Source organism: Gobio gobio, assembly GCF_949357685.1.
Source record: "Gobio gobio genome assembly, chromosome: 20".
Lineage (NCBI taxonomy): Eukaryota > Metazoa > Chordata > Actinopteri > Cypriniformes > Gobionidae > Gobio > Gobio gobio.
In genome coordinates, this window is record NC_137113.1 from 20656200 (window position 1) to 20668075 (window position 11876).

The following is an 11876-nucleotide window of genomic DNA, read 5'->3' on the forward strand; positions in this document are numbered from 1 at the left end:
CGATAATCCAATTCTACCATACATGCGTATATAACATCATATTTGTTTAATTTTTTGCGTTTTTTATTACTGAAGAATGTTGAACTTATGCCATTCTTCTGCAACTTCTCCCATTCTTCTGCAGTTCAGAATGGCAGCACAGCTAGAAGGTTTGTTTGAGTTGTGCACTCTAGGCTACTTTACACACATGAATTTGCATTTCCTTCAGCCTGAGGCTTATTCGTTTCACTTTTGGTGTAAAAGGGCCTTTACATTTGCCAAAAATAGAACTTTTGAGTTTTGTTTTTAATTAAAATCAAACAAGCCATCGGAACGCATTATTTCCAAAGGGATTCACGGAATTTGAGGACAAAACGACTTTTTTTGGTTTCTGGCCAAAATGGTTTTGGAGGACCTAAATCAGTGACTAAAACTTATGTTTACTAATTAGCGCTTCTCCAATGGCACCTTTACTTAGTTTTCATACCATTCCGAGGAAGTAATTCTAACGTAACATTTTCCGGCCAAAAATGACAGAGGAAGTCTCAACTTTTAAATTCTACTTTTAAATGTATGAAATTCAATCAATAAATGTAATTTTGGAGCTCTTTAAAGGGTTAGTTCACCCAAAAATGAAAATTAGCCCATGATTTACTCACCCTCAAATCATGTGTATATGACATTATTCTTTCAGACGAATACAATTGGAGTTATATTTAAAATGTCCTGGCTCTTCCAAACTTTAAAGTGGCAGTGAATTGTCTCGTTTTTGAAGTCCATAAAAGTGCATCTATCCATCATATAACTGCTCCACACGGCTCTGGGGGGTCAAATAAGGCCTTCTGAAGCAAAGCGATGCATTTGTGTAGGAAAAAGATCCATATTTAAAACTTTATAAAGTAAAATATCTAGCTTCCGCCAGATCGGGAAAAAAAGCGTAACTGGTGTGCAATGTCATCAGACATAGCGTAAGCATTTTGAACTGCGAGAGGCACTTTTTCCGGAATTTGAACACGGAAGGTGATCTGGTGGAAGCTAGATATTTTACTTTATAAAGTAGCGCCGTTCAAGTGGCAGCTCAGATCAAGCGTGCGTGAACCGATCATCTCCTCTTTACTACAGCATGAAATAAACGTGGGTAAACACCAGAAGGTGAAAGATACTTTAATTAATTATTGAATGAATTACTTTCATGTAGGAGTCACCCAATTCGGGTTACAACTGGGGAAAGACGTCAATAAACAGCTTGTAAGCTATAAATCCCCGGTTTCACTGACCAGGCTTAAGCCTCGTCCCAGACTAAAATGCATGTTTATCTGTTTTAACTGAAAGCAACTTGCACTGATGTATCTTAAAGGTCCCATGGCATGAAATTTTCATTTTATGAGGTTTTTCAACATTAATATGAGTTCCCCTAGTCTGAATATTGTCCTCAAGTGGATAGAAATGTTGATCGGTGTAAACCCGAGTTCTGGCTGTCTCTCTCTGCCTTTGAGAAAATGACAGGCCAGACGAGCCAATCCTGAAGTCTCCTGGTTTGACGTCCAAGCAGGAACGGTTAACTCCCTTTCCTCCGCCCAGAGAATCTGGCACGCCCATGCAAGCGCTCCAGAGATCATTCATCATTGCTTGTGAACGAGTGAACGCTGGCAGTTTCTCAGTGTTTGGATGTACAAATGAAAACAGAAGTCTTTTTTCAGTTCCTTCTGATCTGTGATCAGTGATTTCTTATGTGTAGCTAATTATTTATTATTCGTGCACACGCTGCGGCTTCTCTCTCTCCCGACAGAACAGTGTTTTCGTGTTTTCTATCTTGTGAGTCAGTGTTTTTGTACATCCTCGTCGCGTCTATCGGTTCAACAATGTGCATACAGTCGTTACATCTTTAAAGACAAACCTTACACACGCCGAGGCTCGGGCTGCACTGTCCGGTCGGCCTCCAACATCCCCGACCCCCAGTACTGCATCTGGCCCACAGTGGAGGCGCCTTACGCGGCACGAGATTAAGCAGAAGGGGGTAAGCGTGAGTGTATCTGGGCTAGGCTAGCCAGCTATTCCCACAATAAACTGGATTACATTCGATTACTGCTGTTGTGTCTTTGTTTGCGCTGTGTACTCAATGCGCGTCACTGACGCTTTCCACATGATAGGAACATCTAAAAATAATGGTATTATCAACACTTACTCATAACTCGTTCATCTCGACAGCTGTAATGGTACTTTGCATGTGTTACAAAGTTGGTAATAATGATGAAGACGGACTCGGCGTGACTGGGACTCGTGTTTATTCAGAACTCTCAAATACAAACACAATAAACTCGCGCTGACTGACAGCGCTCTCATAACTCAGTAGTTACTATAAATAACTTTGTTAGCAATCGCTGAGCTCAGTCTCTGGTACATTAGTGATGTCCGGTTCGCGAACGATCTTTCTTTTGAACCGGTTCTTTTTAGTGAACCGAATCAGTTCACCAAATCGGACTGAATCAATCTAAACGGTTCGCGTCTCCAGTCAGCGCTGATCCATAATTTACTAAAGTTACTAACTTTCTGACATGAGTGACAGCCCCTCCGACTAGAAATAGACTAATAACCTGAAGGATATGCTGTAACTAAAACAGTTCACTGAACTGAGACTGACAGAACCGATGTGAAGTGAACTCCGGTCCATCCGTCTGTCTGGCAGCAGCTCGTGCCTGCTCCTGCCTCGTAGACCTCGTTAAACCACGCCCCCTCCGCTCATATCAAATGCAAAGATGTCAGCCAATCACAACAGTGGGCGTTTTTACTGAAGTCTCACAGCAGACACGCCTCTTGTAACAGGGCCTTCAGCCACAGGGCAAACAGCAGTATAGAAAAAATGCCTTTTATTTCTAAATTATGATATTTTATGATGTAAAAATCATACTAACAATATAAGTACACCTCAGGAAACATTATAAAATAATAGAAAAGTGCCATGCCATGGGACCTTTAAAATATGTCAGAGTCGTTGTTTTGTCTCAAGATGCACACCAGTAATGTATTTTTCAAAGGCATGTTTATATTAAATGTCCTAATTGAACTAAGGCCTAATCCTCACTTAAAGCTGCAGTCCATAACTTTTTGAAACAGAACTGCATGCATCTTGCGGAGGAACATTGCAGCCGGAGCTACTTCTCTCTGTTTATGTCTATGGCGATTTGCACAGGGACTGTGCTCCTCCGTATGATTCAGTGTGCCATAATGATTCAGTGTTAGACAAAAACACGGTTTGGGAAATGGATTCATGTTGTACATTCTCATTATATATTTTTTGTAAATCTTGAACACAAAAAAAGTTACGGACAGCAGCTTTAATTAGACCTGTTTGTGACATTTACCTCAAGAAAGAAAATATATTAAATATTCATTATATTTTTACTTAACCTGTTAATGTCTTCATTAATTCATAAATATGTAATGAAAACAAGTTATTACATTGTATTGTCGTTTAAATGTTTATATATCACCCAAAAAACGAGCAAAAACAGTTCTGTGATTAAATAGATTAAATAAAAACTGCCTTATATGTGCATTTTTAGCTACTTGAGTGTTGATTATTAAATAAGCTTGATTGATTAATTGTTTATTAATTGATTATTTAGTTTCAGTTTTCGGCCAAGTGCATCCTGAATTTTTGGTTCCGCCCTGAATTTCATTTCGGTGCATCCTTTTCCATATAAAGTAACACACATAGTTACTTTTTTGGGCATTGCGCAATATTGTAATGCATTACTTTTAAAAGTACTTTCAACACTGTTAATAACAGCAACACTTTTGCTGTTTTGAAGATTTGCTTATTTGATTAATGTTCTAGAAATTGTGCAGAATATTTCTCTATTTTTAAATTCATTTGACTTTTTTTTTTTTTAAATACTAAAACTTAAAATTTCCAGATTTTAAATCACGTTTTGATCCATGTTTTCAATGTGCTGTTAAAGGAACACTCCATTGTTTTTGAAAATATGCTCATTTTCTCACTCCCCTAGAGTTAAACAGTTGAGTTTTACCGTTTTTGAGTCCATTCAGCCGATCTCCGGGTCTGGCGGTAGCACTTTTAGCATAGCTTAGTTAGCATAGATCGTTAAATCTGATTAGACCGTTAGCATCTTGCTCAAATGACCAAAGAGTTTCGATATTTTTTTCCTATTTAAAACTTGACACTTCTGTAGTTACATCGTGTACTAAAACCGACGGAAAATGAAAAGTTGCGATTTTCTAGGCCGATATGGCTAGGAACTCTCATTCCTGCGTAATAATCAAGGAACTTTACTGCCGTACCATGGGTGCAGCAGGCGCAATGATATTATGCAGCGCCTAAAAATAGGCTAACTTCTGTCAACATAACTAACGTGACAAACTGTTTGCACAGGAAGCGTGCTGGGGACTATTTTCAGGCGCTGAGTGCACGTAGACCTGAATCATGATCAAGCTAGGCCCAAATATTCAGTTTTTGTTCATCTACTAGTTACAACTCCAGCCATCATTTAGTTTGTCTTAGTTATGTATGAATGGAGTTTTCCACTTGTTTCAAAAAGTTACCTTTTTTACGTTACACTGTAAACCCTAACGGTCAGAATAATGAATTGGTTTGAGTGGAGCCAACTTAAATTAAACAAATTAGTTCAAACTAATTAACTTTTATGCGTACTTTTGAGTTCTCAAAACTCATATATTTTAAATAATCTGTAGTTAAGTCATCCAGCAGGTGTGTTGAGGCATATTGGAGCTAAACTCTTCAGGATAGTGGCCCTCCAGGACCAAGTTTGGACACCCCTGGCCCTGGTAAAAAAGGAAGCATTGGGTTAGGTGAGATCTTCTGGGCTGATCAAAATTTATAGGGTCAGTTGTGGAGACATTTTCTTTTAACACTGATTTGTATTAATTGTTTAGTGTTTCTTTTTCTGCTTCTTGTTGTATGTTGTTTAATTTATGCATTGTGTTGTTTTTTATTTTGACCTTTAATAACCTTATTTGGGTCTGAGTCTGCAATAAAGTTTGATTATAATGATGGTAAGAGAACTTGAGTGATCCAAGTGGGCTAAAAGCACTTCCCGCAAGGCTGTGACAATGACTCAACAAGTAATTTTTCACCAGACATAAACACTGATGTGATCTATATTTAAAACAACAACAACAAAAATGAACATTTGAATAAATTACAAATTGTGATTTAGACTCCAAAACATCCTCTCTTAGATTTAAAATGAACAACTCCTGTTTTAAATCTAGACAATTGTTTTTGGAGTGGCTCGCAGTCACAGCCTTTTCCCCTTTTTAAATGCAGTAGGTTAGTTCACTTACTGTATGTGCGTACTAAAATCGGCCTGGCAAAGCACATTCAGAGAAAGACCTCTCCAGTTTCTTCAAATTAGTGTTAACCCTGGGTTTTTAATGGGTCCCTTTTATGTCTAACTAACACGCGTATCCCAAACAATTACACAAGCAATAGGAACTCTTGTCTTGTGCCTTTTGAGGTGAACTGTTATTGAATATACTTCATACAACCGTAATTTCAGTTCTGTTCTATACAATGAAATGTCTCCTCCTCCCTCATTTATTCTATCTCTTGCTCCTTTTCAAGATGTTTATTAAATAGCAAAATTAAGCACTTGTGCATTCTGTTTACAAAAAGAAAAAGCGGCAATAAGAAGTCTGATGAAAAGAAAATGTTGCTTCAAGTTAGTTTGTTTACAGGCCTTTTCCCTCTTCCCTCACTTGTCTCAGGCATATTTGTAGGTTGTCTGTTCTGTAACAGGAGCCATTTGAATGTTTTGTCTGTTAAATCTGTCATGGTCATTAGAGAGGCAGAGAAAAGGTGAGTCAATTAATTGTTCCACTGGGGCCAGTAAGCACCATGACCCGGCTGTTCATCAGCCGTCTAAAACCGAAAGCTTACAGGATTCTTTTTCATGGTCAATTTCAAGGAAACTTGTGTTTTGGCTTCTTCTGAAAATCTCTAAATGCCACATTGAAAGTGGTAGTAGAGAGCTTCCTCAAATAGTTATTTTGCAGCCTCCAACTTTGCCCTCTGCAGTAACAGAAGTACACCTGACTTTTCAGTTGTATCATCAACCAGGTTTTTGTATCTTTTGGACATATAATTTTGACGTTTGTCCTTAGCACCCACAGAGGTGACACTGGGTCCATGACACGGGCTATATAGTCGAATGGAGTGAAAAAGGAAGTGAGAGTGATTTTATGTATTTGACATTCTGTCCTTCATTTCTTTTCTTTCTCTGAACACATTCTAAGCTATTATGGGTTGATAGGCTAAATCTGGCTTGTTGTAGCTTTTATGACCGCTGGACCTGCATGTCCTGCCATATTTGAGCGTAGGTGTGTGTGTTGGTGTGTGTGTGTGTGTGTGGTCCTAGTGGGGGCAAAATGTCCCCACAAAGATGGCAATATCTTAAATCATTATCCTTGTGGGGACATTTTAATAGTCCCCATGGAGAACAGCTTATTAATCATACTAAGTGATGTTTTAGGAAAATGTAAAAATACAGAAAGTTTTCTGTGATGGGTAGGAGTAGGGGATAGAATATACAGTTTGTACAGTATTAAAATCATTATGTCTATGAAAAGTCCACATAAAACATGAAAACCCAGCGTTTGTGTGGGGTTTTTTTCATGTTTTTCTACCCCGTGTGGACTTCAACCTGAATGCACACTGACTCATGGGGTTTCGTGTCACTTTGGGGACCTAAATTGAGGTCCCCATGAGGAAACAAGCTTATAAATCATACAGAATGAGTTTTTTTTTTGAAAATGTAAAAATGCAGAAAGTTTTGTGTGATAGGTTTAGAGGTAGGGTTAGTGTAAGGGGATATAATATACAGTTTGTACAGTATAAAAACCATTACATCTATGGAGTCCCCACAAAGATAGTGAACCAGACGTGTGTGTGTGTGTGTGTGTGTGTGTGTGTGTGTGTGTGTGTGTGTATGTGTGTGTGTGTGTGTGTGTGTGTGTGTGTGTGTGTGTGTGTGTGTGTGTGTGTGTGTGTGTGTGTGTGTGTGTGTGTGTGTGTGTGTGTGTGTGTGTGTGTGTGTGTGTGTGTGTGTGTGTGTGTGTGTGTGTGTGTGTGTGTGTGTGTGTGTGTGGACTGGTAATCATCACGTTATGGGGACAAAATGTCCCCACAAAGATAGCAATATCCGAAATCCTCATCCTTGTGGGGACATTTTTAGGTCCCCATGAGGAAAACATCTTATAAATCAGACTAAGTGATGTTTTTTGACAATGTAAAATTGCAGAATGTCTCCTGTGAGGGTTAGGTTTAGGGGCAGGGGCAGTGTAGGGGGATAGAATATACGGTATGTACGGTATAAAAACCATTACGCCTATGGAAAGTCCCCATAAAAGATGAAAACCAAACATGTGTGTGTGTGTGTGTGTGTGTGTGTGTGTGTGTGTGAATGCATGATATTGCTCAAACTGAGGTTCTCTGCCTCTTCTAGCTGCTCTGAAAATATATTTCTCAAGATCCTCCATCCCACCTATTAATTCCTATTCCTTTTCATATCATCCCCTAATATTAACCTTTGGTCAAGACTATGTAATAAGTAGCCAATGTATCCTGTTCTCTGTTCAAGTTTACTGAACATCTCAGACTGTATCGTCTGAAGAATATAGGCAATAATTCACCTACCATTGGGCAGGGTTCTTTTTTTTTTGGTCAGCTTAAAATAACAGGTAAGGCATGTGACAGAGTTTTTGTTCCTTAAAGGTGCTCAGTATTTTTGTGCTTATGTAATGCTGACGGATATGGCAGTCGTCTTAGATTAATACTGACAAGCAAGCAAAAGCAAAGCTTCAAGTGTGGAAATTAGCTATTTGCAGCCAGTAATGATTATAATTATGTTTACTAAGATAATGTGAGTAGTATTCAATAGGTCATGTGATCTGGTGGCCACCATTAGGTGACCATGTAAAATAAAATGGTTTATAGAGGCTATAATTTGACTAGAGTCTTAGTGTAAAAGATTTTAATGAGGAAATATACATCACAAAAACAATAATATTGAAAAGAAATTAGCATCATGCTAATTTGCCAAATCTATCCACAAAATGGCACGAATTCTGAATGACTAAATACCTGCATACTAAACATGGAAACCTCTAACCACTAATGCGGAGGGAACAGACTGAATAAGAGGAAAACAAAACTTAGGAAAGTAATAAGGAGGATGTCCAAATGCCTTCCGTGGAAAAAGTTCATTTGATGAAAGCACCTGGATAACAATCGTTTCTCTCCTATTGGTTTCTCTTTTTATTTCTCCTTTTCTCTCAGGTGTGTTCACATCTGCTCCTAAAAGTGGAGGATTGTTTGATATGCAGAGCCTGAAGTAGGCCTATGTGTGTATGAGTGTGGGAAACACATGATTCTCAGACATGCCAGCAAAATGAGCAGAAGAAAGATCTTGGTGTTCCAACATACACAAAATAAATTTTAGCTGTGGTTGTGAGGTGAATTTTTGACGGAACATTTGGAATGGATCTCCACTAATCTGCGTGACAGACTTAGCTCACCCGTACAACCTGGATGATCCAGAAAAAATCCCGTCTCGTACACACACACGCACATCAGCACGCTTCAGCTATGCTACTTCTTCCCACACACTCATTTTTCCCCATAAAAGACTACTGGGCACTCAGATGTTTGCTATTACTCACTAATTTTGAGTCTCACATATTTTACAATGAACAAAATATTTTAAAGTATACGTTAAACAATATCTGTTTACACATCTTTGTCATTTTCAGTTAAGCCGGGAAAATTTCATAAGTTATACATTTTGGAATATAGACGTTAATATGCTTACAGAAAAGCTATTTAATTGGTTCTCTTTCTATTGTATTTGTCTGTAGAGAACATATTCTACATTAGACTACATGAAGTTTACAAATTGTGCAGAAGAATCTGCTGGCTCACTGGATGTTTTGTTTTGGGTGTGGCCAAATTCTCCTGGTCGTCAGAGCTGCAGTCCTGTCCAGGGACACTCCAGAGAAGAGGAAGTGAGATCATAAAGACCTTGTTCTTGGGAAGGGGGTGCGTAGTGTGATTGACATCTCAATCTTGCCTTCAAAACATTCCATTGTAGGGCCCTTGAGTTTTTCCTGGGCTCTTGAATAGTTTCGTCGTCATGGCATTCGTGTTTGCATTTTCTATGAGCAGCAGTAACTTCAGCACAACACTAGAGCTTATGACACAATGTAAACACAGATTTTTTTGCTTTGGATTTTTTTGGATCATGTCACAAACAATCTACTCGTTTTCTGGCCACGGAACTGTTGGACTCAGTAATCACTTTTGACTCTCAAAAGTTTTTACACAGATGTTTCTGCCGTACTTGGCTCACAGGGGAAGACAGCTTTCATTTGTATGCACTTTATGTCCAAAGTTTATAGAACATGAAATCAAAATAGTTTGATTTGTTTTGTGGACATTAGTCCATGTCATATTCTACTTCTAGTCCTATTCTACTTTTAAAAGTTGACAAAACTATTTGTTCTGGAAAACAGACCAAAAATATTGATAACTTACCATAAGTTTTTTGCATATAATACAATTCTCTGGATAATGAGACTGTCCCTCACCCTAAAGGTAAAAAGCCATGGTCTATTTATCAATAGTATAGTGATGTATGAAGCACAGCTTACACAGAATTTACTTTTTGCTGGTCAACATGGTAAAGCCACATGACCAGCTTAACCCTCTGAGTGCACAAATCTTTCGCATTCATGCAAAAATTCCCAATTGTATGGATTCCATATATTGAAATGACTAGATTTTGCTCTTGAAAATTTGCCAAACATCGTAAATGTGACCATCCCTTAATACCACTTGTAACTGAATAGCAATAATTGTGCTTCTGTGACATAGTCAAAAAAACCTATCGGCTATTTTATTAAAAAGGGGGGCCAGTCGGCCCTTCAAAAACCTAAACGTCCTGTTTCATGTACACACAACACAATGCACATCAAGCCATTTCATGGGGTCTTCAAATCATTTTAGTTTCTGGCAAATGCCCATTTTAGTTACCTTGATCCTTGATGGTCTGTCCCCATAGTTTAAGATTATTACATTTTTGTTTGTTTACTGTCATTCTGTAATGGAAGATGGCTAATGCCTCATGCTGAACGCTGTCCCAAGGGTTGTTTGAGTTTCTCCATTTTTTTAAATCTCATCCATCATGATCAGCACATTTTCTTTCTTTCTGTCTTTCTGTCTTTCTTTCTTCTGCCGCCTTCGTCTTTAATGTTTACCTGTAAGTGTCTGCCATAATAAAGTGAAATTTGTTTTTCGCTCTATCTTTCTCTGTTTCTGCTGTTGTACTTGCCACCTGTGTTTCTCTTTCATTCCTCTCGCTTTCTGTTCCTCTCCTCTTTTCTCGCCACTTTAAATCATCCATTTCTTCAACGTGTCTGTGAGTCAAATGAGCCTTACACAAATAACTTTTAGCTGATTTTACCTCCCTCTTTCTTTTTATGTACGTTTTCCTGTTTCTTTAGCAGTCCTTCGCATTTCCATTTTTCTTCCTTCCTTTTTCTCTCTCTCTCTCAATCCTTTACCCCCCCCAACACACATACACACACCATCTTCTCCCTTCCCCCACACAGCTGGCGCCCTGAGCTGTTAGTCCAGATGGTTAGGAGGGGAGGCAGGGGCTTGTTCTCCACGTAGCCCCACAGCAGGCTCTCTGTCCTGGGCAGCTCTGATTCAGCTCCCCCCTGGACCAACTGGAACTAACCCACCCCCCCAAACAGCACTGCCAGCATTAATCTCCTAAATGATCCCGCCAGGAGGAGGATCAATACTCATTTACAGAGACGCGGCCTGATCCCCTAATGTAGAGCAGTGAGGATAGCTTTCTATCACCCCCCCCCCCCCCCCCCCCCCTCATGTTGATGTCTCTCCCATCTTGTCTCTTCTTTTGCACTCTGTCTTCATGCCCCATTCATTCTTTTTCTGTTTAGCACAGTGAAAGGAAAAGGTAAATGAGACTGGAAAAGGCAACAGGTGAAGAAATGGATGTACAGTGGAAAAATTGCTGGATAAATTGCGTGCAGTATGAGGTCAGTTACTTTAAACCTCCGTTGATGAAGTCACCACTCTGCTTCCGTTAAACTGCCACCCTCACCGTGCCCAGTGGATTAAAACCAGCAGCTCTTGGATGGCAGATATTGTTGGGTTTTAATTTGGTCCAGCTGGGTGGTCCCGTCACCAGTAACCGGGAATAGAGGCTACTGGCATTCAGACTGCTATTTTAATAGCATAGTGAGCGCTATTATGCAGTTTTAATATTTGCAGTAGCATTATTTTTACTCTTTGTTTTCCGTCGTTGCGAGAAAATATGACTTCATGTCGAAATGGCAGCATCCAAGGAAAATGGGAATAGACCGGACTTTCCACAGAATAATGGCCCGTCTTTTTCCAGTCGGTTAGCACCAGCAGAGAGAGAGAGAGCGTGTGTGGTTTTCAAAACGCCTCATCATTGATCTCTGATGAAGCCTGCCCTTCACTGCAATGCTTTTCTTCTTTTTCTTTTCCCTCTAGCCAGGGAACGTCTGTTTTTCACCTTCACTCTGTCTCTGGGCTCGCCCGCCGTCCCGCCTGCTGGACCATAGTGGCACCTGGAGCCAACTCAGCTGGACAGCTGCTCTGGTCGCTGGCACATGGGGAGAGTTTAACTGGTGCCTGGTCAAAGACAAGCTAAACCGTGAAATAACATTTTACCATTTTGGTCAGCACAATTTTGGAGATTTCTTTCAGGACAGCACCATGTACCAATGAAATTCCCAAAGGAAAGTTCAGAAGGATGATGTTCATTTAATCCCACCAGAAGCCGCTTACCTCACTTCTTCCAAAA